This window comes from Hyperolius riggenbachi, unplaced genomic scaffold (genome assembly GCF_040937935.1).
Source record: "Hyperolius riggenbachi isolate aHypRig1 unplaced genomic scaffold, aHypRig1.pri scaffold_115, whole genome shotgun sequence".
In the NCBI taxonomy this organism is placed as follows: Eukaryota; Metazoa; Chordata; class Amphibia; order Anura; family Hyperoliidae; genus Hyperolius; species Hyperolius riggenbachi.
Window position 1 is genome coordinate 200086 of NW_027152340.1, and position 20813 is coordinate 220898.

Here is a 20813-nt window from a genome sequence, read left to right on the forward strand (position 1 = left end):
AGTTCCCACGCCAATATCCTCAGAAAAGTTCCCACGCCAATATCCTCAGAAAAGTCCCACGCCAATATCCTCAGAAATGTCCCACGCCAATATCCTCAGAAAAGTCCCACGCCAATATCCTCAGAAATGTCCCACGCCAATATCCTCGGAAAAGTCCCACGCCAATATCCTCGGAAAAGTCCCACGCCAATATCCTAGGAAAAGTCCCATGCCAATATCCTCAGAAAATCCCATGCCAATATCCTCAGAAAAGTCCCACACCAATATCCTCAGAAATGTCCCACGCCAATATCCTCAGAAAAGTCCCACGCCAATATCCTCAGAAAAGTCCCACGCCAATATCCTCAGAAAAGTCCCATGCCAATATCCTCAGAAAAGTCCCACAGCAATATCCTCAGAAAAGTCCCACGCCAATATCCTCAGAAAAGTCCCACGCCAATATCCTCAGAAAAGTCCCACGCCAATATCCTCAGAAAAGTCCCACACCAAAATCCTCAGAAAAGTCCCACACCAATATCCAGAAAAGTCCCACGCCAATATCCTCAGAAAAGTCCCACGCCAAAATCCTCAGAAAAGTCCCACACCAATATCCAGAAAAGTCCCACGCCAATATCCTCAGAAAAGTCCCACGCCAATATCCTCTATCTTGTGACCTTGATTGAAGATCTCAGCCGATCCGTGCAACCCCCGCCGCACACCGCCACTCCCCACGCAGCTGTATAGCAAGAGCCAAAGCATCATTGAATTTGGCTCAGAGGCTCCACAGCCCTCAGAGGCTCTAACAGACCAATGGGAAGCCTTTGAGCAAAATTTAAAGATGCTTTGAGCGCTGCTATACTAAGTATAGCTAAAGCTCCGTCTCCCTCCGTGGCTTTCTGCTCTCCTCCCCGCACAATACACCTATCGCCCCCACTTACACTGGCACCCTGGAGCACCAATAGCATCCTAATATCAGGGTTAAAGAGGTTCGGGAGGGGGCACCCCACATCATTTTTTTTTCATTTCCCACACTCTGAACATATATATAAAAAGAGAACAAATACATTTGTATGCATGTTGATACATTATCTGTCATTTTACCACATTTAAAGGATACCCGAGGTGACATGTGACATGATGAGATAAACATGGGTATGTACAGTGCCTAGCACACAAATATCTAGGCTGTGTTCCTTTTTTTCTTTCACTGCCTGAAAGAGTTAAATCTCAGGTATGTAAATGGCTGACTCAGTCCTGACTTAGACAGGAAGTGACTTTTGTTACTTTAGAAAAGGACTTTATATCAAAAGTGCAATCTCATATTGCATTATGATATAAAGTCCTTTTCTAAAGTAACAAATGTTTCGGTGGGCAAGGTGGACTGCCCCTAAAAAGAACTGTGTTTTGATCCTTCACGTTGTAAAGGACCGCACCCAAATATATTTCTATTAATGTTAGACAGGAAGTGACTACAGTGTGACCCTCACTGATAAGAAATTCCAACTATAAAACACTTTCCTAGCAGAAAATGGCTTCTGAGAGCAATAAAGAGATAAAAAAGGGAATTTCTTATCAGTGAGGGTCACACTGTAGTCACTTCCTGTCTGAGTCAGGACTGAGTCAGCCACTTACATAGTTGATATTTAACTCTTTCAGGCAGAGAAAGAAAAAAGGAACACCACCTAGTTATTTGTGTGCTAGGCACTGTACATACCCATGTCTATCTCATCATGTCACATGTCACCTCGAGTATCCTTTGAATATAGAATTTTCGTTCCTCTAACTTTATCATCGATTTTATCAAAAACTACAAGCTGTTTTTGAAAAAAAAAGTCCAATTGTTCCCACTGTCCACCTTAAAGTGGATCCGAGATGAACTTGTACAGTGGACAGTGTACAGTATGTGTCTGTGTACAGTATGTGAGTACAGTATATGTTTACAGTATGTGTGTGTACAATATATGAGTACAGTATGTGTGTGTAAGGTGTGTGTGTGTACAGTATGTGAGTACAGTATTTGTGCACAATATGTGTGTGTACAGTATGTGAATACAGTATGTGTGCACAATATGTGTGTGTAAGGTGTGTGTGTGTGTGTACAGTAAGGGCTCGATTCACAAAGCGGTGCTAACCCAGTTAGAGACTTTGGGCTTGATTCAAAAAAGGGTGCTAAGTGTTAGCACGCCAGTGAAAAGCCACTTTGCATGTGCTAACATGCTTTGCACATGCTAAGTAGTTAGCACATGCAAACTACTTAGCACTGTAGTTAGCACATGCAAACTACTTAGCACCATAGTTAGCACATGTAGGGCTCGATTCACAAAGCGGTGCTAACCCAGTTAGAGACTTTAGGCATGATAACCATTGCACCACGCTGGTGAAAAGCCAGTTTAGGTGTGATAAGTTTAGGCGTGATAAGTTTAGGTGTGATAAGTTTAGGCATGATAAGTTTAGATAAGTTTAGATCGCGCGCAAAGTCCCGCACGCAAAGCAGCGCCATTAAATTTTATACAAAGTGCACCAGACTTTGCTAGCGTAAAACTTTTGATCAGCTGTGCACTGCGGTGCTAACGCAGTTGGCGCTTAAACTTATCATACCTAAACTTATCATGCCTAAACTTATCACACCTAAACTTATCACACCTAAAATTATCATGCCTAAACTGAGTTTAGGCATGATAAAGGGCTTTTCACCAGCGTGCTAACTGTTAGCACCGCTTTGTGAATCAGGCCCGTAAACTACTTAGCACCCTAGTTTTTTTTTTAAAAAAAATCAGTGTTTATTCAACAAAGAAAAGGAACATATGACAGAATATGCAGTGTAGCAGTGCGCCTCCTAACTTTTCCAACAGTAGCTTCAGCATCAATTATCACTGTGGAAGATGAGAGGTATTGTTACCAATAATATAATGATCGTCACATAATATATAGAGCTCAGATTGAATTTGAATTTCCAAATATTCTATCTTTTACAAGATCATAATTAGCAAGACCAGGAGCCTGATTCACAAAGCGGTGCAAAGTGTTTGCACGCGAGTGAAAAGGCCCTTATCACGCCTAAACTCACTTTAGGCATGATAAGAAGGGATTCACGCGAATTTTCCGCGCGCAATGTCTTGCGTGCACGCCCCGGGCTTCGCGCAATGCGCCCATTGAACCCTATGGGACTTTGCGCGCGCGCAAAACTTTGCACGCGGGAGCTTCGCGCGAAGAGCAGGAAGAATCGGTGATAACTCAGTGGTGCAATGGTTATCATGCCTAAAGTCTTTTAGGCGTGATAACTGAGTTATCACCGCTTTGTGAATCGAGCCCCAGGAGTATCTAACCATGGAGCTTAGCACCCTAGTTAGCATGGTGCTAAGTAGTTTGCATGTCCTAACTACGGTGCTAAGTAGATTGCATGTGCTAACTACGGTGCTAAGTCGTTTGTATGTGCTAACTACTTAGCACCCTAGTTAGCACGCCCAAAGCCTTTAGGCTTGCTAACTGGGTTAGCACCGTTTACTGAATCGAGCCCTTTAGGCGTGATAACCATTGCACCATGCTGGTGAAAAGCCAGTTTAGGCGTGAAAAGTTTAGGCGTGAAAAGTTTAGGCGTGATAAGTTTAGGCATGCTAAGTTTAGATAAGTTTAGATCGCACGCAAAATCCCACACGCAAAGCAGCACCATTAAACTCTATGCGAAGTGCACCAGACTTTGCTAGAGCAAAACTTTTGATCAGCTGTGCACTGCGGTGCTAAACCAGTTGGCGCTTAAACTTATCATGCCTAAACTTATCGGGCTCGATTCACAAAGCGGTGCAAAGTGTTAGCACCATGGTGAAAAGGCCCTTATCACGCCTAAAGTCACTTTAGGCATGATAAGAAGAAACTCGCGCGAAGTTGCCGCGCGTACGCGCGTACGCGCGTACGCGCGTAAGTGCGCGCGCAACACCCGACGCTTCGCGCGAAGCTCCCATTAAGCCCTATGGGGCTAACTTCGCGCGAAGAGCAGGAAAAATCGGTGATAACTCAGTGGTGAAAAGGTCATCACGCCTAGGGCTCGATTTACCAAGCGGTGCAAAGTGTTAGCACCGTGGTGAAAAGGCCCTCTTCACGCCTAAAGTCACTTTAGGCATGATAAGAAGGGCTTCGCGCGAAGTTTCCGCGCGTAAAGTTTTGCGCGCGCTCCCGCGTGCGTGCGCGCGAAGCGCCCCGCACTTCGCGCGATGCGCCCATTAAACCCTATGGGACTTTGCGCGCGCGCCTGTGCGGGTGCGCGCGCAAAACTTTACGCGCGATAACTTCGCGCGAAGTGCAGGCAAAAACGGTGCTAACTCAGTGGTGAAGAGGTCATCACGCCTAAAGTCCTTTAGGCGTGATAACTGGGTTAGCACCGCTTGGTGAATCGAGCCCCTAAAGTCTTTTAGGCGTGATAACTGGGTTATCACCGCTTTGTGAATCGAGGCCATCATGCCTAAACTTATCACACCTAAACTTATCACACAGTATCACACTTATCACTACAGTATGGGAGTACAGTTAGGGCCTGATTCACAAAGCGGTGCTAACAGTTAGCACCCTGGTGAAAAGCCCTTTATCACACCTAGGGCTTGATTCACCAAGCGGTGCAAAGTGTTTGCACGCTGGTGAAAAGGCCCTTATCACGCCTAAACTCACTTTAGGCATGATAAGAAGAAACTCGCGCGAAGTTACCGCGCGTACGCGCGTAAGTGCGCGCGCAGCACCCGACGCTTCGCGCGAAGCTCCCATTAAACCCTATGGGACTTTGCGCGCGCTCTCACGCGCGTACGCGCGTTCGCGCGGTAACTTCGCGCGAAGAGCAGGAAAAAGCGGTGATAACTCAGTGGTGAAAAGGTCATCACGCCTAAAGTCTTTTAGGCGTGATAACTGGGTTATCACCGCTTTGTGAATCGAGCCCTAGGGGCTCGATTCACAAAGCGGTGCTAACCCAGTTAGAGACTTTAGGCATGATAACCATTGCACCACTCTGGTGAAAAGCCAGTTTAGGTGTGATAAGTTTAGGCATGCTAAGTTTAGATAAGTTTAGATCGCTTGCAAAGTCCCGCACGCAAAGCAGCGCCATTAAACTTTATACGAAGTGCACCAGACTTTGCTAGCGTAAAACTTTTGATCAGCTGTGCACTGCGGTTCTAACGCAGTTGGCGCTTAAACTTATCATGCCTAAACTTATCACACCTAAACTTATCACACCTAAACTTATCATGCCTAAACTGAGTTTAGGCATGATAAAGGGCTTTTCACCAGGGTGCTAACTGTTAGCACCGCTTTGTAAATCAGGCCCCAGGGGCTCGATTCACCAAGCGGTGCTAACCCAGTTATCACGCCTAAAGGACTTTAGGCGTGATGACCTCTTCACCACTGAGTTAGCACCGTTTTTGCCTGCACTTCGCGCGAAGTTATCGCGCGTAAAGTTTTGCGCGCGCACCCGCACAGGCGCGCGCGCAAAGTCCCATAGGGTTTAATGGGCGCATCGCGCGAAGTGCGGGGCGCTTCGCGCGCACGCACGCGGGAGCGCGCGCAAAACTTTACGCGCGGAAACTTCGCGCGAAGCCCTTCTTATCATGCCTAAAGTGACTTTAGGCGTGAAGAGGGCCTTTTCACCACGGTGCTAACACTTTGCACCGCTTAGTAAATCGAGCCCCAGGTGTGATAAGTTTAGGTGTGATAAGTTTAGGCATGATAAGTTTAGGTGTGATAAGTTTTTAGGCGTGATAAGTTTAAGCACCAACTGGGTTAGCACCGCAGTGCACAGCTGATCAAAAGTTTTGCGCTAGCAAAGTCTGGTGCACTTTGCATAGAGTTTAATGGCGCTGCTTTGCGTGCGGGACTTTGCAAGCGATCTAAACTTATCTAAACTTAGCATGCCTAAACTTATCACACCTAAACTTATCATGCCTAAACTTATCACACCTAGGCCTCGATTCACAAAGCGGTGATAACCCAGTTATCACGCCTAAAAGACTTTAGGCGTGATGACCTTTTCACCACTGAGTTATCACCGATTTTTCCTGCTCTTCGCGCGAAGTTACCGCGCGTTCGCGCGTACGCGCGTAAGAGCGCGCGCAAAGTCCCATAGGGCTTAATGGGAGCTTCGCGCGAAGCGGCGGGTGTTGCGCGCGCACTTACGCGCGTACGCGCGTACGCGCGGCAACTTCGCGCGAGTTTCTTCTTATCATGCCTAAAGTGACTTTAGGCGTGATAAGGGCCTTTTCACCATGGTGCTAACACTTTGCACCGCTTTGTGAATCGAGCCCCTAAACTGGCTTTTCACCAGCATGGTGCAATGGTTATCATGCCTAAAGTCTCTAACTGGGTTAGCACCGCTTTGTGAATCGAGCCCTATGTGTGTACAGTATGGGCTCGATTCACAAAGCGGTGCAAAGTGTTAGCACCGTGGTGAAAAGGCCCTTATCACGCCTAAAGTCACTTTAGGCATGATAAGAAGAAACTCGCGCGAAGTTGCCGCGCGCAAAGTTTTGCGCGCGCAAAGTTTTGCGCGCGCAATCGCGCGCGTGCGCGCGCAGCGTCCCCGCTTCGCGCGAAGCTCCCATTAAGCCCTATGGGACTTTGCGCGCGCTCTCACGCGCGAACGCGCGAACGCGCGTTCGCGCGGTAACTTCGCGCGAAGAGCAGGAAAAAGCGGTGATAACTCAGTGGTGAAAAGGTCATCACGCCTAAAGTCTTTTAGGCGTGATAACTGGGTTATCACCGCTTTGTGAATCGAGCCCCAGGTGTGATAAGTTTAGGCATGCTAAGTTTAGATAAGTTTAGATCGCTTGCAAAGTCCCGCACGCAAAGCAGCGCCATTAAACTTTATACAAAGTGCACCAGTCTTTGCTAGCGTAAAACTTTTGATCAGCTGTGCACTGCGGTGCTAACGCAGTTGGCGCTTAAACTTAGCATGCCTAAACTTATCACACCTGGGGCTCGATTCACAAAGCGGTGCTAACCCAGTTAGCACGCCTAAAAGACTTTAGGCATGATAACCATTGCACCATGCTGGTGAAAAGCCAGTTTAGGCGTGATAAGTTTAGGCATGATAAGTTTAGGTGTGATAAGTTTAGGCATGCTAAGTTTAGATAAGTGTAGATAGCGTGCAAAGTCCCGCACACAAAGCAGCACCATTAAACTCTATGCGAAGTGCACCAGACTTTGCTAGCGCAAAACTTTTGATCAGCTGTGCACTGCGGTGCTAACGCAGTTGGGGCTCGATTCACCAAGCGGTGCTAACCCAGTTATCACGCCTAAAGGACTTTAGGCGTGATGACCTCTTCACCACTGAGTTAGCACCGTTTTTGGCTGCACTTCGCGCGAAGTTATCGCGCGCAAAGTTTTGCGCGCGCACCCGCACAGGCGCGCGCGCAAAGTCCCATAGGGTTTAATGGGCGCATCGCGCAAAGTGAGGGGCGCTTCGCGCGCACGCACGCGGGAGCGCGCGCAAAACTTTACGCGCGGAAACTTCGCGCGAAGCCCTTCTTATCATGCCTAAAGTGACTTTAGGCGTGAAGAGGGCCTTTTCACCACGGTGCTAACACTTTGCACCGCTTGGTAAATCGAGCCCGTAGGGCTCGATTCACAAAGCGGTGCAAAGTGTTAGCACCGTGGTGAAAAGGCCCTTATCACGCCTAAAGTCACTTTAGGCATGATAAGAAGAAACTCGCGCGAAGTTGCCGCGCGCAAAGTTTTGCGCGCGCAACCGCGCGCGTGCGCGCGCAGCGTCCCCGCTTCGCGCGAAGCTCCCATTAAGCCCTATGGGACTTTGCGCGCGCTCTCACGCGCGAACGCGCGAACGCGCGTACGCGCGGTAACTTCGCGCGAAGAGCAGGAAAAAGCGGTGATAACTCAGTGGTGAAAAGGTCATCACGCCTAAAGTCTTTTAGGCGTGATAACTGGGTTATCACCGCTTTGTGAATCGAGCCCCTAAACTTATCATGCCTAAACTGAGTTTAGGCGTGATAAAGGGATTTTCACCAGCGTGCTAAGGCCTCGATTCACAAAGCGGTGATAACCCAGTTATCACGCCTAAAAGACTTTAGGCGTGATGACCTTTTCACCACTGAGTTATCACCGCTTTTTCCTGCTCTTCGCGCGAAGTTACCGCGCGTACGCGCGTTCGCGCGTTCGCGCGTGAGAGCGCGCGCAAAGTCCCATAGGGCTTAATGGGAGCTTCGCGCGAAGCGGGGACGCTGCGCGCGCACGCGCGCGGTTGCGCGCGCAAAACTTTGCGCGCGGCAACTTCGCGCGAGTTTCTACTTATCATGCCTAAAGTGACTTTAGGCGTGATAAGGGCCTTTTCACCACGGTGCTAACACTTTGCACCGCTTTGTGAATCGAGCCCCAACTGTTAGCACCGCTTTGTGAATCAGGCCCCTAAACTTATCATGCCTAAACTGAGTTTAGGCATGATAAAGGGCTTTTCACCAGGGTGCTAACTGTTAGCACCGCTTTGTGAATCAGGCCCCATGTGTGTGTGTGTACAGTATGTGAGTACAGTATGGGCTTGATTCACAAAGCGGTGATAACCCAGTTATCACGCCTAAAAGACTTTAGGCGTGATGACCTTTTCACCACTGAGTTATCACCGCTTTTTCCTGCTCTTCGCGCGAAGTTACCGTGCGTACGCGCGTGAGCGCGCGCGCAAAGTCCCATAGGGCTTAATGGGAGCTTCGCGCGAAGCGTCGGGTGCTGCGCGCGCACTTACGCGCGGTAACTTCGCGCGAGTTTCTTCTTATCACGCCTAAACTGAGTTTAGGCGTGATAAAGGGCTTTTCACAGGCGTGCAAACACTTTGCACCGCTTTGTGAATCAAGCCCAAGGTGTGATAAGTTTAGGGGCTCGATTCACAAAGCGGTGCTAACAGTTAGCACCCTGGTGAAAAGCCCTTTATCATGCCTAAACTCAGTTTAGGCATGATAAGTTTAGGGGCTCGATTCACAAAGCGGTGCTAACCCAGTTAGAGACTTTAGGGGCTTGATTCACAAAGCGGTGCTAACAGTTAGCACGCTGGTGAAAAGCCCTTTATCATGCCTAAACTCAGTTTAGGCATGATAAGTTTAGGTGTGATAAGTTTAGGTGTGATAAGTTTAGGCATGATAAGTTTAGGGGCTCGATTCACCAAGCGGTGCAAAGTGTTAGCACCGTGGTGAAAAGGCCCTTATCACGCCTAAACTCAGTTTAGGCATGATAAGAAGGGCTTCGCGCGAAGTTACCGCGCGTACGCGCGTTCGCGCGTAGGCGCGTAAGTGCGCGCGCAGCACCCGACGCTTCGCGCGAAGCTCCCATTAAACCCTATGGGACTTTGCGCGCGCTCTCACGCGCGTACGCGCGAACGCGCGTTCGCGCGGTAACTTCGCGCGAAGAGCAGGAAAAAGCGGTGATAACTCAGTGGTGAAAAGGTCATCACGCCTAAAGTCCTTTAGGCGTGATAACTGAGTTATCACCGCTTGGTGAATCGAGGCCTAGGTGTGATAAGTTTAGGCATGCTAAGTTTAAGCGCCAACTGCGTTAGCACCGCAGTGCACAGCTGATCAAAAGTTTTACGCTAGCAAAGACTGGTGCACTTTGTATAAAGTTTAATGGCGCTGCTTTGCGTGCGGGACTTTGCAAGCGATCTAAACTTATCTAAACTTAGCATGCCTAAACTTATCACACCTAGGCCTCGATTCACAAAGCGGTGATAACCCAGTTATCACGCCTAAAAGACTTTAGGCGTGATGACCTTTTCACCACTGAGTTATCACCGATTTTTCCTGCTCTTCGCGCGAAGTTACCGCGCGAACGCGCGTTCGCGCGTTCACGCGTGAGAGCGCGCGCAAAGTCCCATAGGGCTTAATGGGAGCTTCGCGCGAAGCGGGGACGCTGCGCGCGCACGCGCGCGGTTGCGCGCGCAAAACTTTGCGCGCGGCAACTTCGCGCGAGTTTCTTCTTATCATGCCTAAAGTGACTTTAGGCGTGATAAGGGCCTTTTCACCACGGTGCTAACACTTTGCACCGCTTTGTGAATCGAGCCCCTAAACTTATCACACCTTGGGCTCGATTCACCAAGCGGTGCAAAGTGTTAGCACCGTGGTGAAAAGGCCCTCTTCACGCCTAAAGTCACTTTAGGCATGATAAGAAGGGCTTCGCGCGAAGTTTCCGCGCGTAAAGTTTTGCGCGCGCTCCCGCGTGCGTGCGCGCGAAGCGCCCCGCACTTTGCGCGATGCGCCCATTAAACCCTATGGGACTTTGCGCGCGCGCCTGTGCGGGTGCGCGCGCAAAACTTTGCGCGCGATAACTTCGCGCGAAGTGCAGGCAAAAACGGTGCTAACTCAGTGGTGAAGAGGTCATCACGCCTAAAGTCCTTTAGGCGTGATAACTGGGTTAGCACCGCTTGGTGAATCGAGCCCTTAAACTTATCACCTAAACTTATCACACCTATGGCCTGATTCACAAAGCGGTGCTAACAGTTAGCACCCTGGTGAAAAGCCCTTTATCATGCCTAAACTCAGTTTAGGCATGATAGGTTTAGGTGTGATAAGTTTAGGCATGATAAGTTTAAGCACCAACTGCGTTAACACCGCAGTGCACAGCTGATCAAAAGTTTTGTGCTAGCAAAGTCTGGTGCACTTTGCATAGAGTTTAATGGCGCTGCTTTGCCTGCGGGACTTTGCACGCTATCTACACTTATTTAAACTTAGCATGCCTAAACTTATCACACCTAAACTTATCATGCCTAAACTTATCACACCCAAACTGGCTTTTCACCAGCGTGGTGCAATGGTTATCATGCCTAAAGGGCTCGATTCACCAAGCGGTGCTAACCCAGTTATCACGCCTAAAGGACTTTAGGCGTGATGACCTCTTCACCACTGAGTTAGCACCGTTTTTGCCTGCACTTCGCGCGAAGTTATCGCGCGCAAAGTTTTGCGCGCGCACCCGCACAGGCGCGCGCGCAAAGTCCCATAGGGTTTAATGGGCGCATCGCGCGAAGTGCGGGGCGCTTCGCGCGCACGCACGCGGGAGCGCGCGCAAAACTTTACGCGCGGAAACTTCGCGCGAAGCCCTTCTTATCATGCCTAAAGTGACTTTAGGCGTGAAGAGGGCCTTTTCACCACGGTGCTAACACTTTGCACCGCTTGGTAAATCGAGCCCCAAGTCTCTAACTGGGTTAGCACCGCTTTGTGAATCGAGCCCCTAAACTTATCACGCCTAAACTGGCTTTTCACCAGCATGGTGCAATGGTTATCATGCCTAAAGTCTTTTAGGCATGCTAACTGGGTTAGCACCGCTTTGTGAATCGAGCCCCTAAACTTATCATGCCTAAACTGAGTTTAGGCATGATAAAGGGCTTTTCACCAGCGTGCTAACTGTTAGCACCGCTTTGTGAATCAGGCCCCTATGTGTGTACAGTATGGGCCTGATTCACAAAGTGGTGATAACTCAGTTATCACGCCTAAAAGACTTTAGGGGCTTGATTCACAAAGCGGTGCTAACAGTTAGCACGCTGGTGAAAAGCCCTTTATCATGCCTAAACTCAGTTTAGGCATGATAAGTTTAGGGGCTCGATTCACAAAGCGGTGCTAACCCAGTTAGCATGCCTAAAAGACTTTAGGCATGATAACCATTGCACCATGCTGGTGAAAAGCCAGTTTAGGTGTGATAAGTTTAGGTGTGATAAGTTTAGGTGTGATAAGTTTAGGCATGCTAAGTTTAGATAAGTTTAGATCGCTTGCAAAGTCCCGCACGCAAAGCAGCGCCAATAAACTTTATACAAAGTGCACCAGTCTTTGCTAGCGTAAAACTTTTGATCAGCTGTGCACTGCGGTGCTAACGCAGTTGGCGCTTAAACTTAGCATGCCTAAACTTATCACACCTAAACTTATCATGCCTAAACTTATCACACCTAAACTTATCACACCTAAACTTATCATGCCTAAACTGAGTTTAGGCATGATAAAGGGCTTTTCACCAGTGTGCTAACTGTTAGCACCGCTTTGTGAATCAAGCCCTAGGGGCTCGATTCACAAAGCGGTGCTAACCCAGTTAGAGACTTTAGGCATGATAACCATTGCACCACTCTGGTGAAAAGCCATTTTAGGTGTGATAAGTTTAGGCATGATAAGTTTAGGTGTGATAAGTTTAGGCATGCTAAGTTTAGATAAGTTTAGATCGCTTGCAAAGTCCCGCACGCAAAGCAGCGCCATTAAACTTTATACGAAGTGCACCAGTCTTTGCTAGCGCAGAACTTTTGATCAGCTGCGCACTGCGGTGCTAACGCAGTTGGCGCTTAAACTTATCATGCCTAAACTTATCACACCTAAACTTATCATGCCTAAACTTATCACACCTAAACTTATCACACCTAAACTTATCATGCCTAAACTGAGTTTAGGCATGATAAAGGGCTTTTCACCAGGGTGCTAACTGTTAGCACCGCTTTGTAAATCAGGCCCTAGGTGTGATAAGTTTAGGTGTGATAAGTTTAGGCATGATAAGTTTAGGTGTGATAAGTTTAGGTGTGATAAGTTTAAGCGCCAACTGCGTTAGCACCGCAGTGCACAGCTGATCAAAAGTTTTACGCTAGCAAAGACTGGTGCACTTCGTATAAAGTTTAATGGCGCTGCTTTGCGTGCGGGACTTTGCAAGCGATCTAAACTTATCTAAACTTAGCATGCCTAAACTTATCACACCTACACTTATCACGCCTAAACTTATCACGCCTAAACTGGCTTTTCACCAGCATGGTGCAACGGTTATCATGCCTAAAGTATTTTAGGCGTGCTAACTGGGTTAGCACCGCTTTGTGAATCGAGCCCTAGGAGTGATAACCTTTGCACCACTGAGTTATCACCGATTTTTGCTGCTCTTCGCGCGAAGTTACCGCGCGTACGCGCGCGTGCAAAGTCCCATAGGGCTTAATGAGAGCTTCGCGCAAAGCGCCGGGCGCTGCGCGCTCGCCTGTGCGCTTGCGCGCGCAAAAGTTTGCGTGCGGAAATTTCGCGCGAGTTTCTTCTTATCATGCCTAAAGTGAGTTTAGGCGTGATAAGGGGCTTTTCACTCGCGTGCAAACACTTTGCACCGCTTTGTGAATCGAGCCCTTTGTGGTACAGAGAGAGGGAGAGAGAGAGAGAGAGAGAGAGAGAGCGAGCTCATTTTTCTCTTGGGTATATCACAATGGTACATGCTAGGCTGGCTTCAGCATGTAGCATTGTAGTGTGTAGTATTGGTGGTATAATGGTGAGGATAGCAGCCTTCTAAGTAGTGTTGGGCAAACACCTGGATGTTCGGGTTCGCGAACGTTCGCCGAACATGGCCGCGATGTTCGGGTGTTCGCGCCGAACTCCGAACATAATGGAAGTCAATGGGGACCCAAACTTTCGTGCTTTGTAAAGCCTCCTTACATGCTACATACCCCAATTGTACAGGGTATGTGCACCTTGGGAGTGGGTACAAGAGGAAAAAAATGTAGCAAAAAGAGCTTATAGTTTTTGAGAAAATCGATTTTAAAGTTTCAAAGGGAAAACTGTCTTTTAAATGCGGGAAATGTCTGTTTTCTTTGCACAGGTAACATGCTTTTTGTCGTCATGCAGTCATAAATGTAATACAGATAAGAGGTTCCGTAAAAAGGGACCAGAAACGCTAACCCAGCAGCAGCACACGTGATGGAACAGGAGGAGGCGCAAGAGGAGAAGGCCACGCTTTGAGGCGCAACCCAGGCCTTGCATGAGGACAAGAAGCATGCGGATAGCAATGCATTTTGTCCTCATACGGTCATAAATGTAATACAGATGAGAGGTTCAATAAACAGGGACCGGAAATGCTAACCCAGCAGCAGCACACGTGATGGAACAGGAGGAGGCGCAAGAGGAGAAGGCCACGCTTTGAGGCGCAACCCAGGCCTTGCATGAGGACAAGAAGCGTGCGGATAGCAATGCATTTTGTCCTCATGCAGTCATAAATGTAATACAGATGAGAGGTTCAATAAACAGGGCCCGGAAACGCTAACCCAGCAGCAGCACACGTGATGGAACAGGAGGAGGCGCAAGAGGAGAAGGTCACGCTTTGAGGCGCAACCCAGGCCTTGCATGAGGACAAGAAGCGTGCGGATAGCAATGCATTTTGTCCTCATGCAGTCATAAATGTAATACAGATGAGAGGTTCAATAAACAGGGACCGGAAACGCTAACCCATCACAGATGTTCATTGTTCATGTTACTTGGTTGGGGTCCGGGAGTGTTGCGTAGTCGTTTCCAATCCAGGATTGATTCATTTTTATTTGAGTCAGACGGTCTGCATTTTCTGTGGAGAGGCGGATACGCCGATCTGTGACGATGCCTCCGGCAGCACTGAAACAGCGTTCCGACATAACGCTGGCTGCCGGGCAAGCCAGCACCTCTATTGCGTACATTGCCAGTTCGTGCCAGGTGTCTAGCTTCGATACCCAATAGTTGAAGGGTGCAGATGGATTGTTAGACACAGCTACGCCATCTGACATGTAGTCCTTGACCATCTTCTCCAGGCGATCGGTGTTGGAGGTGGATCTGCACGCTTGCTGTTCTGTGGGCTGCTGCATGGGTGTCAGAAAATTTTCCCACTCCAAGGACACTGCCGATACCATTCCCTTTTGGGCACTAGCTGCGGCTTGTGTTGTTTGCTGCCCTCCTGGTCGTCCTGGGTTTGCGGAAGTCAGTCTGTTGGCGTACAACTGGCTAGAGGAGGGGGAGGATGCCAATCTTCTCTCTAAAGTCTCCACAAGGGCCTGCTGGTATTCTTCCATTTTGACCTGTCTGACTGTTTCTTCAAGCAGTTTTGGAACATTGTGTTTGTACCATGGATCCAGAAGGGCATAAACCCAGTAATTGGTGTTGTCCTGAATGCGCACAATGCGTGGGTCGCGTTCAATGCAGTCTAGCATGAATTGAGCCATGTGTGCCAGAGTCCTGCCAGAACCATCATCATCCTCTTGTGGGCGTTGTGATTGTTGTGATGCATCATAGTCGTCACCTTCTTCCTGGTCTGCCTCTGCTGACCATTCGCGCTGAATTGTGGAAGTCCAACGTGCACCGCTCTGGCCCTCGTCAGTGGTGGCATGAAATTCCTGCCTGCTCCAACTCCAGCTGTTCCTCCTCCTCTTCTTCGTCATAGCTGCTGGGGCCAGCATTTCCTGAGGCAGATGGCCTGACGTTGGTACCATCACGCTGATCGTTTTCTCCTTCACATTCCCCCAGTTGCATCATGGCAGCTGTTTCCTTGATTTTCAACATTGACTTCTTCAGTAAACACAGCAGTGGTATGGTAATGCTGACTGAAGAGTTGTCACTGCTCACAAGCAACGTGGATTGCTCAAAATTTTGGAGGACTTGGCAGAGGTTCAACATGTTGGCCCAATCGGATCCACAGAAGCTTGGCAGCTGTCCGGAAGCGCCTCGGTACTGCGCCGTCATGTACTGGACCACTGCACTCTTCTGCTCGCAAAAGCGGGCTAGCATGTGCAGCGTAGAATTCCAGCTGGCTATGCTGGCTGTTAGTGCCACGGCCCGGGGGTCATTTGCTGGCAATTTCCTCTTGCGCTCAAACATCTCCGAGACAGACAACTGAACCGTAGGGCTGCACACTGAAGGGCTGTTGGTTGTTGTGTTTGATGAAGATTGGGAGACCTCAAGAGCACTATTCCGGAAAGTGACAGTGTCAGCGTCGTCTGATGTTTGTGAATGTTGTTGTGAACCACGCAATGGCTGGGCTACTGCTGCTGCTGAGGAGGGTCTGGTGGTGAGTCTGGTGACCCCAAGGGAGGCAGTGTTGCTGGTACCCTGTCCTGCCGCGTTTGCCCACAGAGTGGGATGTTTGGATACCATGTGGCGGGTCATGCTGGTGGTGGAGAGGTTGCTTATATGTTTCCCCCTGCTCAGGCGGGTCTTGCACACCTTGCAAAGCACCATGGTACCATCCTCACTGCAGTCTTCAAAGAAAGGCCAGACTTTGGAGCACCTGCCTTGCTGGGGATTTCTGTTTGCGCCTCTTTTGCGTCTCAAAGGAACTTCCACGCTTGTGGTGCCTGAAATTTCGCGCCGCCTACCTTGTGGCACAAGGCGACCTCGTGCAGCAGTGGGTTCTTCAACAGACTCATCTGTGCTGCTACGACGGCGATGTTCTCCTTCACATTCAAAATCTGGGTCTGTGTCCACATTGTCAAAACCCTCCTGTTCCATCTCCTCAAACTCCTCATATGTGATTGTGGTGGGCCGCCGCCGTGGAGTAGAGCTCTCCAGAACAACCTCTGCGCAGCTCACTCCAACGTCATCTTCCAGATTTTCTCGGCCGACCTCCTGCCCAACTTGCTCTGGGATTTGGGTTTCACAGTCCTCGGACTCGCCTTGCATTTCAGTGCGCGGTGCATTTACCACAGTAAATGGTTGTGAATCCGGGCACAAGATTTCTGGCTGTTCCATTGACCTTTGAAAGGTGGAAGTTTGTTGGGCTGGGAATAGCTCCTGCGAATACCTCATTGTGTCCTAAGGAAATTCTTCGGACTGGTTATTTGGCACTGGCAGTTGTGTGTGTGGTGTCGCTGCCGGTTGTGTCAGCTTTGTGCCCACTGGCTCCTTGTAACTGGCTGAGGACTCGGACCTCATGCGTGATGTGCTGGTGCTGCTTAACCCACTGCTGGATGCTTGAGAGGTCATCCAATTAACTATCTGGTCCTGTTCTTTTGGATTTGTGAGGGTTGATTTCCTGGACAACATGGGCTGTATTGAGTGGGTTTTCTTCGGTGCTCCACTGTGGCCTGTACGTGAACCGTCAGGGGAAACACCTCTTCCCTTGCCCCTCCCTCTTTCACAGGATTTCTTCTTCATTTCACTTATCCTTAAAGTACACGCTGACTGGCAGCAGTACAGTGGCAGTACAGAAATGCTATACAGTGGCGGGTGAGCGGTGTACTACTATTCCCAGCAGCGACACAGAGCACAATGCTATACAGTGGTTGTTGAGCGGTGTACTACTGTTCCCAGCAGCGACACAGAGCACAATGCTATACAGTGGTTTTGAGCGGTGTACTACTGTTCCCAGCAGCGACACAGAGCACAATGCTATACAGTGGCGGGTGAGTGGTGTACTACTGTTCCCAGCAGCGACACAGAGCACAATGCTATACAGTGGTTGTTGAGCGGTGTACTACTGTTCCCAGCAGCGACACAGAGCACAATGCTATACAGTGGTGGGTGAGCGGTGTATAGGGTTGCCAGGTCGGCTGATGGAGAAAACCGGACAGGGGGTGGAGTTAGGGGTGGAGTTAGGGGCGGAGTCAGAAGCGCACTTTTATGTAGAGTGGGGCTAAGCAATGGGCTTTTTTAAAAAATTTTTTATAGTATTTATATCGCACTGACATCTTCTGCAGCACATTACAGAGTACATAGCCATGTCACTAACTGTCCTCACCAGTAGTACTGGTCCAGTGCACATAAGAGACAGTTTTTCACCAGTAACTGCACATAAGAGACAGCTTTTCACCAGTAAATGCACATTATAAGAGACACCTTTTTGCCAGTAAATGCACATAATAAGAGACAGCTTTTCCCCAGTAAATGCACAAGAGACAGCTTTTCACCAGTAAATGCACATAATAAGACACAGCTTTTCACCAGTAAATGCACATAAGAGACAGCTTTTCACCAGTAAATGCACAAAAGAGACAGCTTTTCACCACTAAATGCACATAATGACAAACAGCCAGTGTTCCCAGTATATGTAGCCAGGGATATATGTGCCCAGTATATGTAGCCAGGGGGTATATATGTCCCAGTATATGTAGGCAGGGGTGTAAATGTCCCAGTATACGTAGGCAGGGGTATATATGTCCCAGTATATGTAGCCAGGGGGTATATGTGCCCAGAATAGGTAGCCAGGGGGTATATGTGCCCATAATAGGTAGCCAAGAGCTATATGTGCCCAGAATAGGTAGCCAGGAGCTATATGTGCCCAGAATAGGTAGCCAGGGGCTATATGTGCCCAGAATAGGTAGCCAGGGGCTATATGTGCCCAGAATAGGTAGCCAGGGGGTATATGTGCCCAGAATAGGTAGCCAGGGGGTATATGTGCCCAGAATAGGTAGCCAGGGGGTATATGTGCCCAGAATAGGTAGCCAGGGGGTATATGTGCCCAGAATAGGTAGCCAGGGGCTATATGTGCCCAGAATAGGTAGCCAGGGGCTATATGTGCCCAGAGAATAGGTAGCCAGGGGCTATATGTGCCCAGAATAGGTAGCCAGGGGCTATATGTGCCCAGAGAATAGGTAGCCAGGGGCTATATGTGCCCAGAATAGGTAGCCAGGGGGTATATGTGCCCGGAATAGGTAGCCAGGGGCTATATGTGCCCAGAATAGGTAGCCAGGTGCCCCCCGCCCCCCCCCCCCCCGCAGGAGGAGAACAGCGCAGCAGAGAGAGAGCTGGGAGCAGCGGTGGAGAAGGGGGGCAATCTCCCCCCCTTGCCTTCCCTCACCTTAGGGTGCTGTCTCTCTCCCCTGCTGTCTCCTCCAATATGATGTGCAGCAGGCTGGCGGGTGGCGGGCGGAACTTACCTCTGTCGCAGGCGCCGGAAGTTCGGGTCCCGCAGCCGCTGAGCCTGAGATTCCACTCAAAAAAGATCCGGATCAACGATCCGAATCATTCATGAGCCGGACAACACTATTCAGACTGATAGTGTTGTCCGGCTCATGAATGAGATTCTCAGCGGCTGCGGGACCCGAACTTCCGGCGCTGGAGCGACACAGAGGTAAGTTCCGCCTGCAGCCACTCGCCAGCCTGGACATCATATTGGAGGAGACAGCGGGGGAGAGAGAGCACCCTAAGGTGAGGGATGGGGGGGAGATTGCCCCCCTTCTCCACCGCTGCTCCCAGCTCTCTCTCTGCTGCGCTGTTCTCCTCCTGCACTGCGGGGGGGGGCTCTAAAACCGGACAACTTAATTGTCCGGTTTAGCATGTTTTTTTTACACCGGACACAGGGGCCAAAAACCGGACTGTCCGGTGTAAAACCGGACACCTGGCAACCCTAGCGGTGTACTACTGTTCCCAGCAGCGACACAGAGCACAATGCTATACAGTAGTGGGTGAGCGGTGTACTACTGTTCCCAGCAGCGACACAGAGCACAATGCTATACAGTGGCGGGTGAGCGGTGTACTACTGTTCCCAGCAGCGACACAGAGCACAATGCTTTACAGTGGCAGGTGAGCGGTGTACTACTGTTCCCAGCAGCGACACAGAGCACAATGCTATACAGTGGTTGTTGAGCGGTGTACTACTGTTCCCAGCAGCGACACAGAGCACAATGCTATACAGTGGCGGGTGAGCGGTGTACTACTGTTCCCAGCAGCGACACAGAGCACAATGCTATACAGTGGCGGGTGAGCGGTGTACTACTGTTCCCAGCAGCGACACAGAGCACAATGCTATACAGTGGTGGGTGAGCGGTGTACTACTGTTCCCAGCAGCGACACAGAGCACAATGCTATACAGTGGTGGGGGAGCGGTGTACTACTATTCCCAGCAGCGACACAGAGCCCAATGCTATACAGTGGTGGGTGAGCGGTGTACTACTGTTCCCAGCAGCGACACAGAGCACAATGCTATACAGTGGTGGGTGAGCGGTGTACTACTGTTCCCAGCAGCGACACAGAGCACAATGCTATACAGTGGTGGGTGAGCGGTGTACTACTATTCCCAGCAGCGACACAGAGCACAATGCTATACAGTGGCGGGTGAGCGGTGTACTACTGTTCCCAGCAGAGACACAGAGTGGCAGTAAACACAATGCTATACAGTGGTGGGTGAGTGGTGTACACAGAGTGGCAGTAAACACAATGCTATATAGTGTGGGTGAGCGGTGTACTACTGTTCCCAGCAGCGACACAATGACTGGGGGACCCTGGCTAGCCTGGCTGGAGAGAGAACTACCCTGCCTGCCTACCCAAAGCTAAACCCACAGACAAATGGTGGAGAAATGACGTGGTTCGGGTATTTATTTACCCGAACCACGTGACCCGTTTGGCCAATCACAGCGCGTTTGGGTCCGAACCACGTGACCCGTTCGGCCAATCACAGCGCTAGCCGAACGTTCGGAGAACGTTAGACCATGCGCTCTTAGTTCGGCCATACGGCCGAACGGTTTGGCCGAACACCATCGGGTGTTTGGCCGAACGCGAACATCACCCGAACAGGGTGATGTTCTGCAGAACCCGAACAGTGGCGAAAACTGTTCGCCCAACACTACTTCTAAGCGGTAGGCCTGGGTTCGATTCATGGTCAATGTATGTGAGCTGGCTTTTGACACCCTACAGTTCCCTGGAAGACAAGACAGGAGGAGGAGGAGGAAGAAAAAGGACCAGGGGAACAGCCAACAGGTACTATGGGCTACCATTTAGCATAAACAAGGTTTCATTTGCGATTACTTTAATTTTTCCGCTGGAATACGGAATTCCGTGGAATTTTGCAAAATTCCGGCGGAAATGTCTTAGCGATGGAATTTATCGCTGGCGGATTCTGTGAATTCCGATCATCCCTAACGTCTGTGTGTACAGTAGGTTTGTGTGTGTGTGTGTGTGTGTGTACAGTGTGTGTGTGTACAGTGTGTGTGTGTGTGTGTGTGTGTGTGTGTGTGTGTACAGTGTGTGTGTGTGTGTGTGTGTGTGTGTGTGTGTACAGTGTGTGTGTGTACAGTGTGTGTGTGTACAGTGTGTGTGTGTGTGTGTGTGTGTGTGTGTGTACAGTGTGTGTGTGTGTGTGTGTGTGTGTGTGTACAGTGTGTGTGTGTACAGTGTGTGTGTGTACAGTGTGTGTGT

At 49.6% G+C, this 20813-nt stretch overlaps 1 protein-coding gene across 4 annotated transcripts in view; it reads right to left on the reverse strand.

Annotated features, from left to right (window-relative positions):
* Positions 1–20813, reverse strand: part of LOC137543603 (NXPE family member 2-like) — a 190971-nt gene that overhangs the window by 66928 nt on the left and 103230 nt on the right. The window lies entirely within an intron of this gene.